General features: G+C 44.1%; 1 protein-coding gene across 1 annotated transcript in view; it reads right to left on the reverse strand.

Annotated features, from left to right (window-relative positions):
- Positions 1-3,229: 3,229 nt before the first annotated feature.
- Positions 3,230-19,970, reverse strand: part of LOC124006102 (nuclear receptor subfamily 2 group F member 5-like) — a 34,141-nt gene continuing 17,400 nt past the window's right edge. Inside the window, exon 5 of the transcript XR_006833733.1 lies at positions 3,230-3,285. The gene's annotated coding sequence lies outside the window, so the exon portion shown is untranslated. The remainder of the gene's footprint in view (positions 3,286-19,970) is intronic.

The raw sequence follows: 19,970 nt of genomic DNA on the forward strand, positions 1-19,970 counted from the left end.
CAACAGAAGATTTCTTTGTTTCTTGGGACCTAGAACAAGCATCTCTGTTTTGTCCGAGTTTAAAAGTAGAAAGTTTGCAGCCATCCACTTCCTTATGTCTGAAACACAGGCTTCTAGCGAGGGCAATTTTGGGGCTTCACCATGTTCGATTGAAATGTACAGCTGTGTGTCATCCGCATAGCAGTGAAAGTTAACATTATGTTTTCGAATGACATCCCCAAGAGGTAAAATATATAGTGAAAACAATAGTGGTCCTAAAACGGAGCCTTGAGGAACACCGAAATGTACAGTTGATTTGTCAGAGGACAAACCGTTCACAGAGACAAACTTATATCTTTCCGACAGATAAGATCTAAACCAGGCCAGAACTTGTCCGTGTAGACCAATTTGGGTTTCCAATCTCTCCAAAAGAATGTGGTGATCGATGGTATCAAAAACAGCACTGAGGTCTTGGAGCACAAGGACAGATGCAGAGCCTCGGTCTGATGCCTTTGAAAGATTATTTACCACCTTCACAAGTGCAGTCTCGGTGCTATGATGGGGTCTAAAACCAGACTGAAGCATTTCGTATACAATGTTTGTCTTCAGGAAGGCAGTGAGTTGCTGCGCAACAGCCTTTTCTAAAAAATTTGATATAGGCCGATAGTTTTTTTTTATTTTCTGGGTCAAGGTTTGGCTTTTTCAAGAGAGGCTTTATTACATGAAGCAATGTGTGTGCTTATACAGTGCACTCTGAAAATATTCAGACCCCTTCACTTTTTCACCTTTTCCACATTTCGTTACAGCCTTATTCTAAAATGGATGAACTTATGTTTCCCCTTCATCAATCTACACACAATACCCCATAATGACAAAGTGAAAACAGGTTTATTGGAGTCCACCTGTGGTAAATTCAATTGATTGGACTTTTTTTAAATATAAAAAAATTAAATCACCTTTATTTAACCAGGTAGGCTAGTTGAGAACAAGTTCTCATTTACTACTACGACCTGGCCAAGATAAAGCATAGCAGTGTGAACAGACAACAACACAGAGTTACACATGGAGTAAACAATAAACAAGTCAATAACACAGCAGAAAAAAAGAAAAAAAAAAGTCTATACATTGTGTGCAAAAGGCAAGAGGTGGTAGGCGAATAATTACAATTTAGCAGATTAACACTGGAGTGATAAATGATCAGATGGTCATGTGCAGGTAGAGATACTGGTGTCCAAAAGAGCAGAAAAGTAAATAAATAAAAACAGTATGGGGATGAGGTAGGTCAATTGGGTGGGCTATTTACCGATGGACTATGTACAGCTGCAGCGATCGGTTAGCTGCTCAGATAGCAGAGGTTTAAAGTTGGTGAGGGAGATAAAAGTCTCCAACTTCAGCTATTTTTGCAATTCGTTCCAGTCACAGGCAGCAGAGAACTGGAAGGAAAGGGGGCCAAATGAGGTGTTGGCTTTAGGGATGATCAGTAAGATACACCTGCTGGAGTGCGTGCTACGGTGGGTGTTGCCATCGTGACCAGTGAACTGAGATAAGGCGGAGCTTTACCTAGCATGGACTTGACCTGGAGCCAGTGGGTCTGGCGACGAATATGTAGCGTGGACCAGCCGACTAGAGCATACAGTTCGCAGTGGTGGGTGGTATAAGGTGCTTTAGTAACAAAACGGATGGCACTGTGATAAACTGCATCCAGTTTGCTGAGTAGAGTGTTGGAAGCTATTTTGTAGATGACATCGCCGATGTCGAGGATCGGTAGGAGAGTCAGATTTACTAGGGTAAGTTTGGCGGCGTGAGTGAAGGGGGCTTTGTTGCGGAATAGAAAGCCGACTCTAGATTTGATTTTAGATTGGAGATGTTTGATATGAGTCTGGAAGGAGAGTTTACAGTCTAGCCAGACACCTAGGTACTTATAGATGTCCACATATTCTAGGTCGGAACCATCCAGGGGGGTGATGCTAGTCGGGTGTGCGTGTGCAGGCAGCGAATGGTTGAAAAGCATGTATTTGGTTTTACTAGCGTTTAAGAGCAGCTGGAGGCCACGGAAGGAGTGTTGTATGGCATTGAAGCTCGTTTGGAGGTTAGATAGCACAGTGTCCAAGGAAGGGCCAGAAGTATACAGAATGGTGTCGTCTGCGTAGAGGTGGATCAGGGAATCGCCCGCAGCAAGAGCAACATCATTGATATATACAGAGAAAAGAGTCGGCCCGAGAATTGAACCCTGTGGTACCCCCATAGAGACTGCCAGAGGACCGGACAGCATGCCCTCCGATTTGACACACTGAACTCTGTCTGCAAAGTAGTTGGTGAACCAGGCAAGGCAGTCATTAGAAAAACCGAAAGGCACATACCTGTCTACATAAGGAACCACAGTTGACAATGCATGTCAGAGCGAATACCAAGCCATGAGGTCGAAGTCATTGCCCGTAGAGCTCCTAGACAAGATTGTGTTGAGACACAGATCTGGAGAAGGGTACCAAAAAATAAATCTGCAGAACGTCCCCATACACAGTGTCGTCCATCATTCTTAAATGGAAGAAGTTTGGAACCACCAATCTGGCCTTTATGGTAGAGTGTCCAGACGGAAGCCACTCTTCAGTAAAAGGCACATGACAGCCCACTTGGATTTTGCCAAATGGCATCTAAAGGACTCTCAGACCATGAGAAACAAGATTGTCTGGTCTGATGAATCCAAGATTGAACTATTTGTCCTGAATGCCAAGCGTCACATTTAGAGGAAACCAGGCACCGCTCATCACCTGGCTAATAACATCCCTACGGCGAAGCATAATGGTGGTGGCAGCATCATGCTGTGGGGATGATTTTCAGCGGAGGAACTGGGACACTAGTCAGGATCAAGACAAAGATGAACAGAGCAAAGTACAGAGAGGTCCTTGATGAAAACCTGCCCCAGAAACTGATATTTCAGTTTTTTATTTCTAAAAACCTGTTTTTGCTTTATCATTATGGGGTAGATTGATGAGGAGAAAACATAATTGAATCTATTTTAGAATGAGGCTGTAACGTAACACAATTGTTGGTCAGGTCATGTCATAGTTATTTGTCCCTGCTCTTTTGAACAGTGCTGAATAGACTGTTGAACAGCCATCTCTAGCCGTCTACCGGGTGATACACACACACACACACACACACACACACACACACACACACACACACACACACACACACACACACACACACACACACACACACACACACACACACACACACACACACACACACACACACACACACACACACACACACACACACACACACACACACACACACACACACCTCATACTCACAAACACATATACACACTCATACACAGCCAACGCTGCTGTCCCATGTTAGACATTGAACCACTGGTCACTTCCCGTTTCACACTGTGTATTTAAATACTCTATCCCCAATGTAGCTCATCATAATATTTCTACTACTGTACATTGTATTTTAGTTACACTGATTATACACACAATATATGTATTTACAGAATACACTATTCTTGACAGAGCTTACTCTAATATATCCCCTGCTATACATATATTCTATTTGGGTTGTTAATCAGATATGTCCCAGATTTCTTGATTTCTTGTCCTTTTTTGTATTTTATTGTTTATTGTTATTTATTGTTTGACATTTTACTGCATTGTTAGGCACTTGTAACATATGCATTTCACTCCACCAGCTATAACACCTGCTAAACTGTACGCAACCAATAAACTTTGAATCGATTTTTCTTTGAATAAGTTATTCAGTCCGTTTCATGTACAGAGGACAAGCTAAAAGTGAAGGGGATCGGGTCCAGTATTCCACCACCACCCACAGGGAGATGTGCATTACATGCTACATTGGTGTTGGCACCTCTCATCTGAACTCACTATCTCTGTAATTTCCTTTTTATCCCTTCCATGACTTTGACCTTCTCTGCGCTGCGAGCATTTGGTAAGCAGTGATTTATCTGCCAAATAAATGTGTTGGCTCCATTGAAATGTGTTTAAGGTGGGGGTCATTCTCCAGGCCAAAGATGGCAGCTAATAAATCCAAGTTGGGGTGAGGGGCGAGAGGAGAGATAGATGGACCAGAAGATAAAAGGGGGGAGTTTACAACTCTGTGAAAAATGGGGAGGGCATTCTAAGGAGATATAGATTGTTTTATAGAGGCTTGAATGCTAAATGTCTCGGTACAGTGCAGCATGGGAGACCTCACCTTGAGTGAGATCCGGCAATAAGATGGAGCATCATTCATGTTGACAGTTTGAGCTTGAGCTAGCAGGTTAGAGGGCTCATCTAAAGAGTAAAGGACGGTGTCCCTCCCTCCCAGCTCTTTGGGTTTAGAATGCTTTAGTTACATCACCTGCCTGAAAAATGACTGGCCTCATTCACATTATTACCCACAAACACTTCTCTACTCCTAGCCTGTATCACTGGCGTTATACACTTTGATAATCTGACTCTTTTAATGAGCATTTATGACAGTGTATATGATTTTATGAAGAAGGTGAAGGTTCAAATCTAGTTTGAATACTGTACTACTATCCCATATACACTCTTAGAAAAAAAGGTGCTACCTATAACCTAAACGGGTTCTTCTGCTGTCCCCATAGGAGAACTCTTTGAATAACATTTTAGTTCCAGGTAGAATGTTGTTATGGGAAATCAACCAAAAATAATTAGTTCATTTGACAAATCTGTTGAAATCACACTATATGTTTTATACTTTAGAATTGCATACTTATTTCACTGTACAGCCTTACCTATAGATTGTGGATCAATGTCATGGGGTATCAGTCTACTCAGTGACACCCAGAGAACATTAGCTCTTATTGTGGGACTCTGAAACAACCGCGAATTAAGCCACATTTATTGTCAACCTATGTGTATTGAACACTATTCCAGAGGAAAAACAATACTGCATGGATGTTTTGGAGTCTAACTCTAAGGAGGACGTTGGGAGAAAAAAATATTGGGTATTGAGTAGACTGATACCCCATTTCGTTGATCCCAAATCCTTAGATAAAGCTGTACAGTGCAATATGAATGTCGAAACACAATAAGCTGACTAGGGAGTTGATTTCACACAGTCACAGTCCCGTGATAAGAGCTACAACGCTAATATTGGCATAAACTCTTCACATTTGTGTTCTGTGGGTGTCACCGAGTAGACTGATACCCCATTTCATTGCTTCACATTCCAACTATGTGTAACAGTATATAGTCTGATTCCACCAATTATAACCTTCTGCATCACTTTCAAAGAGGTACTTTTATTTTGAAGGCAAACTGCAAATTCCACTATTGTGCCTAATCCTTACTGTGGCTAGCTTCACAACACATAACCCGGTCCAGTCGAGCCTCCCTAGTCAAATGAAGCTAGCTGGCTGCTTATAACGTTAGCTTTGGGCAACAGGGTTAAGTAGCTGGCTAGCTATTTATTTTCATGAACTGAAGTTCAATTTCAATAGGTGAACAACAAGTGGCTACCTAGCTAATACTTACTCACAAGGATTCCTAAATCATTGCTAAGAATAATGAAAATAACTGCAGTTTCTACAGGTCATTGTTTTCAGGCTGGTTGTATTGGTGCTAGCTAGGTACCAAGCTAAAGGTAGCTAGCTACCCCAGAAGTTGCGGTCGAACAAATAATGCTTTATTACCAACGCGCTATTGTAAACACATCGTTCGTGGCCTGTGTTTGCTTGTTTACAGACTTTTTTGTACAGCTTTGACAGTGCTACTGATAGTAGTGGTGGCGCTTGGCTTGCATGTGCAAATTCAGAACACACAACATTCTACAATATAACTGTTATTTGATGCCTCAAATCAAAAGCTTATTTAACACGTCAAATAGTGTTATTTGACGTATCTTTTTTGACATGCAAAGACCCAAACTGCGTTCCATATTATGTCGTGAAGCTAATAGCAGTGACGTTATTACTGTGTAACTCTGGTAGGGCAGCGTGTGTACCGGTGCTCGGCGAAAGCCAACATCACCCACGACAGAGAACGTTTGATTGTCAAGGGCAATGAATCCCATTATCTTGGCATTCATGGATTTGACCGTTTGAGTTGTCTCACTGACATTTTCTTACTCTTTCAAATGACTGCTTGACTTGTTGACTGCTCGATACACACAGCAGACATTGTGGGCTAGGTTAGGAATGCTGTGTTGCATGTGTAGCGCAAAATATTACACGTCAGCTTTAACATCGGTTTTGCACATCAGTGTTAAACTAGACACCAGGCCGATACTGACATTGGCATTTTTAGCTAATATCGTCCGATTCCGATATGTTCACTGATATATTGTGCATCCCTAGTATATACATATGAAGTTGGTTAAACAGTATATTCTTAGTAGAAAGAGGAGGAAGGGAAGTGCTACTAAGGTACACAATAGTACATTTTGGTAGATAGAAGGTGCTCTTTGGTAAAAGGGGTAAACTGGTCATCAAAAAGAAAAGAGGACCAAGGCACTCTTCATATAATTGATTTAAATGCCTTTGTTAGTATGGCATGTTCAATAGAAACAAAGTTTTTAAAAACCAACGCGTTTTTAAAAACCAACGCGTTTTTAAAAACCAACGCGTTTTTAAAAACCAACGCGTTTTTAAAAACCAACGCGTTTTTAAAAACCAACGCGTTTCAGCTGCATGGCCTTCATCAGGGAGTACAAAAACAGGAATACAATGTCCTCTTTTTAACAGCTTTTCAATTAGCCCTAATTGGAAGAGGGCGTGGTTACACAATTGATTGGACACACCTAGTAAGCAATACTATACACATTGATGTTACTAGGTGTGTCCAATCAATTGTGTAACCACTCCCTCATCCAATTAGGGCTAATTGAAAAGCTGTTAAAAAGAGGACATTGCATTCCTTTTTTTGTACTCTTCGACGGGACTGTACTCTTACCAATGCCAAGTCTCTCACCCACCTTGTATGAAATGGTGGGCTGGACCTCACTTTACATGCGCGGACAGCTACATTTGTATGTGTTCATCTACAAAATGTTTCTGGGTAAACTCCCCCTCTATATTGGTACCCTGCTCTCCTATCAGATGCTTTCTGCTAGGTGGTTGATACTGAAAGTCCCCAGGGCCGTTACAGAGTTAGGCAAGTCTGCCTTTTCCTATTGTGCACTGGAGGAATGGAACAGTCTGCAAAATACACTTCACCTATATGTACTAGCGCCCCTTAGTGAGTTTAAAACTCTGTGTAAATGTTGCCTGTAGGCCGGATCATCTCTTAATGAATGTGCTGTTTGTATTGCATGTTTTAAATGTTGTAATGTTGTATTGACTGCTGCTGCTTTCTTGGCTAGATCTCCCTTGCAAAGCTGTAACTCGGTGGGTATTTCCTGGTTAAAGAAAGATTAAATAAAACAAGATGGTGCTACATATCCCAAAAACATAGATCAAGAAACATCACACATTCTGCAATCTTAAACTAAACCAAGGCCAATACAGCACATGCCTGTACAAGCAACTTGTTGGCGAGTGTTGCTCAGGTTCAGTCTATCCATGATTGCCCTTTTGTTTACCTTAATTCACCACCAGCAGTTTCGTCACAAATGAGGTGGCCAGCGCTGGTACCAGGGGTCGTTTGGTTGGTTCACGCTGCTCTGAATTGCGTCACCGTGGGAGGAGAGGGGAGTGCAAGTGGCCAGAACCCCGAGCAGATGTCAGCAGCTCACCATTAATGAGGCCTAATCACTAATTAGGGAGGGGTGGCTAATGAAGGTTACTACTGAGAGGGAGCCAGGGAGCGGCCTGGAAAAGGGAGGATAGGACAGTCACTAGCGTCTTATCAAAACAGGGCTGTTATGGAAGGTTCACGGTAAACCATAGACATATCCAAGCTAAATGTGTTCCATTGTTGTCCTTGGACCAGATGCGGTGTCTGTGAACGTTTGAGTTCTGAACTGTACACGGCCGTCGACCGGGGGTCAAGCACACACTTGTTTGTCTTGGAATGGGAATAACTTTGTACTGGGGATTGCATTTGCTCGTGAAGGCAGCACAATGAGGAAATCAAAAGTGGTAGTAGCAGATGGATACAGAGATGGATGGAGGGTCCTAAGAGGCAGATGTTTATGGGCCATTATTTACAAGCTCTTTAATCTGGGCTATTTCCCCGCCCTTGGCAATGGACAGGTCTATGGGTCACGCTAGCTGAACCCTTCCACTCCTGGTCATCCATCTCCCAGTGGCTATGATACAGAGGGATGAAGGGATAGAGAGAGGGAGGGAAAGAGGGGGGAGAGAGAGGACTAGTGGAGGGAGGGAGAGAGGGGAGATTGATAGAGAGACATGGAGCCACTCCACTGAAAAGCTGTCACAGACATTATTCATTCATCTTTCTGTCATTCTTTCAATCTTTTTCTCCCTCTGCATACATTCAATTAGTGGAGCCCTTACAGTGCTGTTGCAATGCCAACAGCACTCCTCTGACCCAACTCTCGCCTAATTTTCCCATCTGCAAGATGAATATTAGCCGAATTGCTGTCCATATTGATTTGAGCTAAGGTTAAAAGTTTTGAAGACCTTGGCTTGAATATGAGTTGCCTAGCAACCGGCCCGTTGACTGTGGTCCCGGCCTACCCAGACAGCTTAAGCCTAGACCTTGATTTCCTCTCCCATTTGTGATTAAATGCAGCCCCTTCCGCCTGACACGGCGACCTTAACCCCAGACCTCCCTGCTCCAGGGTCACTTAACCTTGAACCCAATTACAAGATAAGGTTACTTAAGTGTAACCCATGCCTTGCTTCACTCAGTTAATAGGACAGTCAGGAAAATGGGCCAGCGCAGCTGATTCGCTTCTAGCTAATTCGCTGGTTTGACATAGGTCGGGTGGCTTCCATAAAGAACGAGCAGCTTCGATTTCTCATGCAAAATGAGACTCAGCAATACAATATTGAGGTGGACTAAACAGCAGCGCTAGCAAACCTGGTATTCAGATAGGGCGGTTTCATCACTTCAGACACCTCTGCTGAGCCTTGTCTTCTGTGTTGCATATCAAGTAGGAACTGTCTTGTAGACATAGAGCTATGCTCTACGAAACAAATATATTATCTATTGTCAGTCCAACATTGTTCTAACAGAGCCAGTTTGCTTTGCTATGATGCTTGGGACCCGTTATGGATGAATTAACTAGTCATTCTTTTGTTCTGCCATTCACCCCTCCAATCTGGCTCTACTCCTGTTGGAACCTGGCCAATGGGCTGGTTTAACAAGCTGTGCTACATCCATAGCAGACCAGAGGGAGGGAGATCAAAGTCTACAACTGACGCGCTAGCATTAGCAGCTAATCCTGCTAGCTTGCTAGTTTTAATGCTGCTACTGGTGTTGCTGCTACAATGTACAAATGTGACACAAATGTATTCAAAGACTAGAATAATTCAAATATATTCATATGGACTGCAACTGTCAAACACTACAACTGCCAAGCTAGCAATACATCATGACAGTGTGCTAGTTCGAGTGCCGCTACTGCTTGTTAATGTATCATTATGGGCTGCGTTACTGTTAATGGTGTTACACTTTGTATTATTCTCCTGATCAATTTAAGATAGACTTAAGCTAAGACTTAATAGTATGCTCCTAGCACCATGTATTTTATGCACTTGCCGTCATAGCAAAATATCTTCAAACTCCAGTTCAAATACAAATAGCCATGTATATGAAACAATGATCTTTGACCACAATGAGCAATGCGACAAGGGAATGACAATAATGTGAGCACATCGGCATTTGTAATGGCAACGACTGGCATATGTTCAGCAACTGACTGTAGAGGACACACTGTATTATAGTGGTCTGGTTTAGCCTATGTGGGCTTTGGGCTTGTTTTTCCCTGGGTTGTTGTGTCACAGTGGTCCTGAACTCTCTGGAACTGCCCACAGATCAACACATGGTTAACCTTATCAACACATCGCCTTTTTTTGATCAACTCCCAAATAGGTCACACATTTTACCCACAGTGAAAGACAAAGGGTTTCTGATTAAATTTTGCAACCATGTTTGCCGACATATGGTTTTAACCAGATCACAGCATGTCAGGTCATACACACATACTGTACAACCTCATCACAATCTCCCTCGTGACATAAATACTTTCAAATGGCAGACCACAATGTACCATAACACAAATGATGTTCAATTGGATAAAATCTCAACTACAACCACTTTACTTTGGGTATAGTTAAACGGTAAACAGTCAAAAACATTTACACACAGACAAGCATGCACTTAAACACTTAGCCAAACGCACAGCGTATATCTCCCTCGATCGAGCATGCATAGAGGGAACAATACGGCCGTTGTGTTGGCCACGGCAGTAAAAATAACACTCATTTTTAATACTCTCCTTTGGAGAGAGTGCTGGCTGATTGCTTAACGCAGTCAAAAAAGAGGCGGAGAAAGGAGAGGGAGAATGAGAATGAGAAAAACAGAGAGGGGGGGGGGGCGAGCAAGCGAGAGAGTGCCCTGGTAGCGGCTTGCTGACCGCCAGTTGAACCTGTCACTGAACTGAGGATGAACCCTCAACTTGAGTAGCATCCGTCACGGATCTCCCTGGGAGCTACAAGCGAGGGCAGCCACCGCTGGGACACACACACATTGGTACGTCATACACGCATAATCCTCGTTCATCCGGTACTGGGTGTGCAAACATATGCACAGACACATCCCCATTCATGCACGCGTGCGCACGCACACACACAGCAATGTAATAATGACACACTCACATGCACACTTTCGATCCCTGACACACAGGTCGACCCTGTGTGCCATTTTCACAGGCACATGCCCTCTGGCCCGCAGAGGTGTGCGTGTACAAGTAGACATGCAAAAGCATCATGCACAGCGTTTGTGTGTCACACACACACGCAAGCACGCACATACACTTGTGCACGCTAACAACAGCTAACACTTTACCAGACACATTCGCGGCAGCTAGCCCTTTAACCATCCCACTGTGACACGCCCATGGGGACATGGCAGAATGCACCGCAGGGTCATGGACAGGTCAGCACAGAGCATACCAACCCTGTCCCGGTTTGGCATTCATCTCCAAATGTCAGGGGAGGGGAAAGAGAGAGATGGAGACCGAGAGAGATGCACAGGAAAACGGTTAAACAGCACCCCTTCTGCAACCTTTTTCATGTTATCTGACTTTTCTGATGGGTATTTGGTGTTACCATGAGATCCCAATGGAAATCCCCACTGTACGAGTGGGGCAAGAGGGAGCTTCGGGGTGAGGAAGGACGGTATAAACAGGAGGATTTCGGATCACAAACCCCTCCCTAACCCCCCTTGTCTGGTCTGGCGGTGCACTGTCGACATGTCAGACACAAAAGCATAAGAGTTCCACGTACTGTACCCCCTGTCGCGTAGCCCGCCCCTTCCCCCCCCCCAAATGTGACTTTTCCTTTTGTTTATTTTGATTCAATCACATTATGGCGACCTTGAATCTAAACGCCACCAGGATGCACTGTGTTGGAAATTCGGTCTGTTGTTGAATGTTTTTGACAAGGCCACAGCCTCATAGGATTACAGTTTGCGTGGAATGTACTGTGCGTTGAGTTATTGCCACAGATGCTTGCAGCAAATATACAATATTCCAAATCCATTTTGTCTACAACAGATTGTCTATCCTGAAATACCCAACAATATATTATGCAACCATTTATGTCGTGATTTAAATGTAGGGATATGTGTATGGTATTAATAACATATTTATCAACATATATATTATTCATTGCCCAAACAATTCCTAAATACTAGTGTAAATTGATTTTGGTGAATTAAGGTAAGCACTATTGTCCACATATGGAATTGACTCTGGCTTGGACACAGTCAAGCTTCTTGTAGAACTTGCAATATCCCATTGATTGAGAATAGCTGAGTATTTAATTGAACGGGGGGATGAAATAGGGGGGATGAAATAAAGACATTTCCTACGTTTCCTCTGATCATTTATTCATATCCCAGAGGATGGATGAGGGAAGGAACATGACAGAGGCTTGGTGTACTTGTACAAATGGGCTTACCCCAGGGACAATCATCACACAATCATTTCCTCTTTTATTGGTGTTATGTTCTGTCTTTTTTCTTTTAACGTTTTTTAGCCACTTAAGTGGATCCCAATTAAACCGTAGTTGTTGTGTCAACCTCCCTACACTACATGAGGCACTGCATAATTGGATAACCTATTACAGGGTAACGACACCTAGGTCATTCCACCGGCTGTATCTGGTGTAGGGCTTATTCATTTTCAAGTGTGACCTCTTTCTTTTATATAATAAAATGATCTTGAACCTCTTTGCAGAAAATGCATCTGTCAAAATGATAAAGACATAGGTCTGTGTAAATGATAAACGGTTTGAAAGACAAATCGCACACAAGTGATTTTTAGGAGTGACACGAGGTAAGAGGATTTCCAGTTGATCCTATGTTGTTTACTAACTGTAAGATGGATATGAGTGTCATCTCAGGTCAGTAAGTTATGTCAGACATAGGTCACGGAAGCATGTCTTACCCTTGTTGTTGTCCAGGCCAGCAGGCATCACATTGAGAGTCCTCACAGAACACTTTAGGTTTACTTGTGATATCACACGCTGTGAGTGAAAAAGTGACTGTGTGACCCCTGGAGGGGCAGGTGGGGGGGCCCCCGCTGTGTTGTTCTGTCCTCCGTACAGGGACACTGAGGTCTTTATTGGGTACTGTGGAGGTTTGAACATTGGCTCATGAGGTCTATCATGTTGGGAAGCGTGTTTGCGAGTGTATAATTAAAATGATGTGGATGTGATATAAAAGATCTACAGTATGATTGCGTATCAGAACGTCCACATCTAATCCTGAATTAAGTTCTAAAACCAAGACAAGATTTACAGTCTATTGACCTGCAGTGTCTAAGTTTTTGTCCTCATTGTTTCAATACTGAATGAGACCTCTCAAACCAATGACTCTCACCATTAATTAAATATAAAGGAATAAATATCAGCCAGCAGACATTTGAGCCTTCATGGAAACATGGACATTTTCTGGACTTTATAAAAACAACAGCTGGGAGTCTGGCTGTCCCTGAGGTAATGACAGGTGTTGGTATCTCCGGGTGACATGCCTATCGACAGCTGCCATGGAGACCTGGCTGGGCGTTGGCCACACAGACACAGTGCAGGGGAGGCTGACAGGTGGTGGAGAGGGAACCGCTGTCAACATCCCTGTCATGAGTCATGACCTTAGATGGGGTTTCCCCTCCAGGCAACTGGTAGGTCATTGATACACATACGCAATTCCCTTTGATAGACCAGTGGTGGTTGCTTTGTTATCGTTCCTCACAAATACCGGAACAGTGTCCATGCTGGTTATTCGAGGGTGACTCTCACACTCACTTTCTAACTTTCTCACTTTGAGTTTATGTGTGTGTACGTGTGTGTGTGTGTGTGTGTGTGTGTGTGTGTGTGTGTGTGTGTGTGTGTGTGTGTGTGTGTGTGTGTGTGTGTGTGTGTGTGTGTGTGTGTGTGTGTGTGTGTGTGTGTGTGTGTGTGTGTGTGTGTGTGTGTGTGCGTGTGTTCAGTGTCCAAGCCAAATAACACATCAGTTACAGCATTGATGGAATTTCTTTCATTCTGACCCCTGTGGAGAATTCATACACTCATAAAAGACTAATTTCACCAACACACACGTGCACACCAACATACACACACACACACACACACACGTGCCCAAAAGTCTCACTCTTTAATCACACTCGATGAAGTACTCAGGAACATACAGCTGCATCACCCAGCACCAATTAGCACGGCGGTGACCTCACACAACCGGGTCAGTGATTCCCACAACAGGAACAAAAAGAAAGCTTGTCCTGGAATCCCTGTTCCCAATTACTCTACAGTGAGCTGCCCGGTGGACAATGCTGCAGGTGAGAAGTTGGATGGGGCCTCTGTTAAAGCCTGGCAGAGACACAATGGAACACTGTGGCTTCGGCTGGAACAGCTAGGCTACATGCTCGCTGGCGACTTGGCCCTCGCCCTGCTCTTATATCATCTGATTTTTCATATAAAGTATGACAAGTCACAATTCCGGAAATGGATATGCTTGTTTTACTACCTGTCCTGATCTGGCGTCTCTATAACTTTTATTTAAACGGCAGTGCATTGTCTTTATTCAATTTCAGATAACATAATGATCCATAAGGACATCAAATGTTAAATATCCGATTTTAAGCTATTTAAAATCTGTCCTCAACTTCAGTAATACATTCTGTAGGGTTACATGGAAACAAAGAAGATGAATGTATGGATTGCAATGCACAGACCATCGGAGGGCAAAAACAACAGAGCTCTCCATTGATCCCACATATGTGGCATGGGTCAAAATACAGCATGGGACATGTACTCCTGGGCCCATTGTAATTGTTTATGTTTCTGGGAAAACTTGCACCATGTTTTCAGTCCAATGGCCGCTCATCTCCGCAACAATGACCCCGCCCTCTCTGCATCCTGTGCGCTCAATGCAACATGCATGTGATCTAATATTCCTGATCTATGGCCACTTGTTTGAGGACAATGGAACCAGAGGACCATAATTAGTCTACTCTACAATAGACTGGAATGTTTCCTTTCCACAAAGAGTGGTTACAAAATCTATATGGTATAAAGTGTTCTCTCCAAACATAAAAAACAATGTTGATCTGCGAACCGAAACGGACTGACTGGCACTATTCACTCCAAAGACCATTCCTGAAATGGATCTGATAGAGGCATAGTGGATGATGGTTCGCATTGACCCCAGCAGCCAAGGCTTCAATGTCCCAACCTCTGTGGGTCTTCTGTGGTTGGATGTTTATGCTCAGTTCACAACCAATTACAGAGGGACTCTTCTGCACACAATGCACGATTGATATGCCTCTGGGCCATGTGAAGATGACTTAGTGGGACAAATGGAGCCTGCAGACATGGCAGTGAATGAGAGAGAAACAGAGGGAAAGAGAGAGAGGAGAGAAGAGAGGGAAAGAGAGAGAGGAGAGAAGAGAGGGAAAGAGAGAGAGGAGAGAAGAGAGGGAAAGAGAGAGGAGATAAGAGAGGGAAAGAGAGAGGGGAGAGAAGAGAGGGAAAGAGAGAGAGGAGATAACAGAGGGAAAGAGAGCGAGGAGATAACAGAGGGAAAGAGAGAGAGGAGATAAGAGAGGGAAAGAGAGAGGGGAGAGAAGAGAGGGAAAGAGAGAGAGGAGATAACAGAGGGAAAGAGAGAGGAGAGAAGAGAGGGAAAGAGAGAGAGGAGAGAAGAGAGGGAAAGAGAGAGAGGAGAGAAGAGAGGGAAAGAGAGCGAGGAGATAACAGAGGGAAAGAGAGAGAGGAGAGAAGAGAGGGAAAGAGAGAGAGGAGAGAAGAGAGGGAAAGACGGAGGAAGCAAAAAATAAAAACTGAAAAAGAGAGAGGAACAAGAAAGAAGGATAGAGGGGGAGAGAGACCGAGAGAGGGAGAGAGCAAGTGAGAGAGTAATGGAAAGAGACAGGGAACAAGAGAGAATGAAAGAGAGGGAATGATAGAAAGAGAGAGAGAGAGAGGGAACAAGAGATAGAGAGATGCACTAGTGAACACACGAGGGGAACGTACAGAAAGTGGAAACAGACGGGCTAAAAATAAATCATCTGAAATATTTAACTTACTGACCCAGAAACAGCCCCAGTGTAATCATATCTGTGCTCCAACAGAAGAGACTGCAATGGCACGGCCATGATATCATTTGGGCCAATGGAAACGGTAATGAAATGCCAGGAGTACGTGGCTCGTCGCAGGAGAACACACTAGAAAACCTACGCAAATGAACCACATAATGTCAGTGTGTCTGTCGGGTATAATGTTGGCAGCGAAAATCTGCATGACTGAGACCAGAGTATCATTGAGTAAAATGAAGACGACACTCAGAACGTTTGATGCGGTAGTAATTTATCAATGAACTCATAACACTTTTCACTCTGGTCCGGTTTTGAAACTCTCACGTGACCTTTCTCCGCAATGAACAGCAATAGGGTATTACCTTTTCAGATATCTCAGTCAGGTATGGAAAATACAACTTTTGCATTGCAATACTGAAGGAAAACATAAGAACAATAGTCCTTCTCCTTATGATAGAATGGTCCAATGAAAATAATTGAAATGTATTTGTTTATTTGGATCCAAGTCAGCTTTTTGCAGAAGCAGCAGCTCCTCTTCCTGGGGTCCACAAGAAACAGTGACTAAACAACTGTCGACAGACACGTATTGTGATGGTGAAGATGTTGGAGAAGACCTGGTGATTGGCATGTACCTTTGTCCCTTTCTACCTCAATCTCAATGCTCTCCATGTCCATATTCAGCAGTGAGATTGGCCTGTAACCCCAGCCCTGTTGCCATTACCATTTTAGAGTTCCGACTGAGCAGTGAGGATGCTGCACAACACCATCAATATTAATGTTCTGTGGCTAAACCGGCTTTGGAAGAACTTTCTCCCACATTAATATTGATGCTCTTGCCAGATATTGGGGTTGGGCTCTCTTTAAGGATTTATAACAGGAACCGGGGAGGCGCACTCCTCGCGAGGGGCAATGCCATTTTGGATCCGTACCTCGATGATGCAGACGATGTCTCTCTGTTCGTAGCAATTTCCGTGGGAGAGGGGTGACTTCTGTGCACCCTTGATGAGATCTGAGGAGAGAGGGTTGCCTTGACGCAGATCCAATTCCCTTCTGATGCTGCACGGCCGGGATGATTGTTATGAGCTTTCCCCTTTCAAGGGATCTGGGAATGCCAAATGGGGTTTGTTGATTCTGGAATATGGGTTATTGCTTCTGGAACATCTTCACAAACAGTCCACTGTTTAGCCACACACACTGACTCCCATATCACATTCATTATTTGTTGCTAAGATGCATTGCTTTACATACCAAGTGTCAAGTGGGCTTACTTATGAAGCGTTCCAGGCCTGGAGATTTTGTCATGGATTCTGTGAGAAATTGACTTTGTAGAAAACCCAGTATAAATAAAAACGGATGTGAATGACCTTGACATCGCTGCCTGACATACAATCATTCTATCAAGACTTAATAAGGACTCGGCAGGCCCGTTCTTTGAGCTTGTGTGGCCTACCACTTCACGGAATCTAGAAGCATTGGTCATCTTCTTGACTGTTAAATGTAGTGACAGAGACATTATTGGTCATGATTTTGGGGGTCTCCTTCTGAATCTTATGTCCCTACTAGCACTTTATGAATCCGTCTATTTCCATCATGGACAAACATTTCTAACTAGGCAACACAAATTGCTTATCATACACTACATGTCCAAAAGTGCTGTACACCTGCTCGTCGAACATCTCACTCCAAAACCATGGGCATTAATATGGAGTTGGTCCCCCCTCTTCTAGGAAGGCTTTCCACTGGATGTTGGAACATTGCTGCGGGGACTTCCATTCAGCCGCAAGAGCATTTGTGAGGTCGCATTTGCGCTGATGTTGGGCGATTAGGCCTGGCTTGAAGTCGCCGTTCCATCCCAAAGGTTTGATGGAGTTGAGGTCAAGGCTCTGTGCAGACCAGTAAAGTTCTTCCACACCAATCTCAAAAAAACATTTCTGTGTGGACCTCGCTTTGTGCATGAGGGCATTGTCAGGCTGAAACATGAAAGGGCTTCCCCAAACTGTTGCCACAAAGTTGGAAGCATATAATCGTTTAGAATGTCATTGTGTGCTGTAGCATTAAGATTTCCTTCACTGGAGCTAAGGGGCCTAGCCTGAACCGTGAAAAACAGCCCCATGCCATTATTTCCCCACCAAAATTTACAGTTGGCACTATACATTCAGGCAGGTAGTGTTCTCCTGGCATCCGCCAAACACAGATTTGTTTGTTGGACAGCCAGATGGTGAAGTGTGATTCATCACTCCAGAGAACGCGTTTCCACTGCTCCAGAGTCCAATGGTGTCAAGCTTTACACCACTCCAGCCGACACTTAGCATTGCGCATGGTGATCTTAGGCTTGTGTGTGGCTCCCAACAAACAGTTATTGTGCTGATATTGCTTCCAGTGTCAGTTTGGAACTCGGTAGTGAGTGTTGCAACCGAGGACAGACAATTCTTTACATGATATGCGCCTCAGCACTCGGCAATCTCGTTCTTTGAGCTTGTGTGGCCTACCACTTTACGGCTGAGCCGTTGTTGCTCCTAAACATTTCCACTTCACAATAACGACACTTAAAGTAGACCGGGGCTGCTCTAGCAGGACAGATATTTTACGAACTGACTTGTTGGAAAGTTGGCATCCTATGACGGTGCCACTTTGAAAGTCACTGAGCTCTACGTTAAGGCTATTCTACTGCCAATGTTTGTCTATGGAGATTGCATGACTGTGTGCTCGATTTTATACACCTGTCAGCAATGGGTGTGGCTGAAATAGCCGAATCCACTAATAGTGTATATTCAACATTTGAATTTGCATGGACTATATAGAACAAAACGTGTCAACAATGAAAACCATGTCTTGGATCAGACTCCCAATGAACACGTTACTGACAAAACCCATATATCTCTGACATGGGTTGCCAAATACAGCTGTCCAGCTAAAATCCCCCTTTCTCCATCCCCCTCTCGCTCCATCCCCTTCCCTCCCTCCATTCCTCTCTCCCTCCATCCCCCTCTCTCCATCCCTCTCTCCCTCCCTTCAGCCCATCTAGCTTTTGCGTGCGAGCCAGTAAGTGGGACCTCTTAGGGGACAAAGAGTGACCTCAATTCGATCTGACGTCTCGCCTATCGATCTCCTTCGATGGCGGCCTGGGCTGCCGTATCCCCCGGAGACAGACAGCTTGGCCGTCCTTGTAATGGCTGACGTTCACGTTTAAAAACCTCTGGCCTGTTTATCAAGCACAACCCCCCCATCTCCCTCAACCATCCCCCTCTCCGAAATATAAATTACACAGGCCCCCCACCCCCCACCCAATCCCCCAACCCTGTTTTACAGGTTTTCCTCATACGCATTGCTCATCTGCGGAACCATTTGCGAAATGTGGAGTGTTTGTCAAATGGTTAAATGCATGTGACTGGTGCCTGTGTGTGTCATCTCCAGAGGCACCTGCGTGTTTTAGGGGGTGATGGGACCTGGAACAATTACAGTCAGGCTACGGGTGACGTATCGGCAGAGTTCATGTATTTATCATCCCAACCTCTGACTTGATTGGTGAGAACTAACCTCCTCTTACATGCATGCAGGTCTTTTGAAATGCTGTTCAAATATTGGTTTATTCAATTAAATACTTCTATGTTCACACATGGGGAAGTACTATACAACCTTGAATTTGGTGTTTGACTCCACCTACAGATTCATATGTCTATGTAGTCATGTTTTGATGGTATGTGTAGGTGGAAATGTTTGCCGTAAAAAGGCAGGTGTGCAAAACGGAAGGTTAGAGTAATTATTCTCAAGCCATTCAAAGCAGCCATGTCAGGGTTTGATTTACCCTTACCCCCAGTAGTGCACACACACACACAGATACTCACACACACACTTTTGGGCCACATATGTTTTTTATATTCATACCAAGGGAGGGGAAAAAAAGTGTGCCTTCAAAATGGGGGTTGAGGGGTCATGGTGTTTGGCCAGGAGTGACAGCTCTGAAATGAAGGCATAAGTCACTCTCCTACTCACCATACGCACCATTCTGGGATAGGGGAGGGGAACAGAACAAGGCTATGAAGGGTAGGGGACTGGGGAGGGAGAAGGCTTTAAGGCAGTTGGTGGGAGGGAGGTGGGGTGTAAAGGGCACAAGGTTACAGTGTGGGGTAGTGGTGTGTGATGGGAGGAGGGGGGGGAGAATGACTGAATATAAAGCATGTCTTTAGGGAGGCAGAGGACCTGTGAGCTCTTCTCTCTTACCTTTATCAGGCTGCCACAGAGCTGCCAATCTGAGTGAAGGACCACAGATGTTGTTTACACATACATTACCCACC

The sequence above is a fragment of the Oncorhynchus gorbuscha genome, linkage group LG19 (genome assembly GCF_021184085.1).
Source record: "Oncorhynchus gorbuscha isolate QuinsamMale2020 ecotype Even-year linkage group LG19, OgorEven_v1.0, whole genome shotgun sequence".
Taxonomy (NCBI): Eukaryota; Metazoa; Chordata; class Actinopteri; order Salmoniformes; family Salmonidae; genus Oncorhynchus; species Oncorhynchus gorbuscha.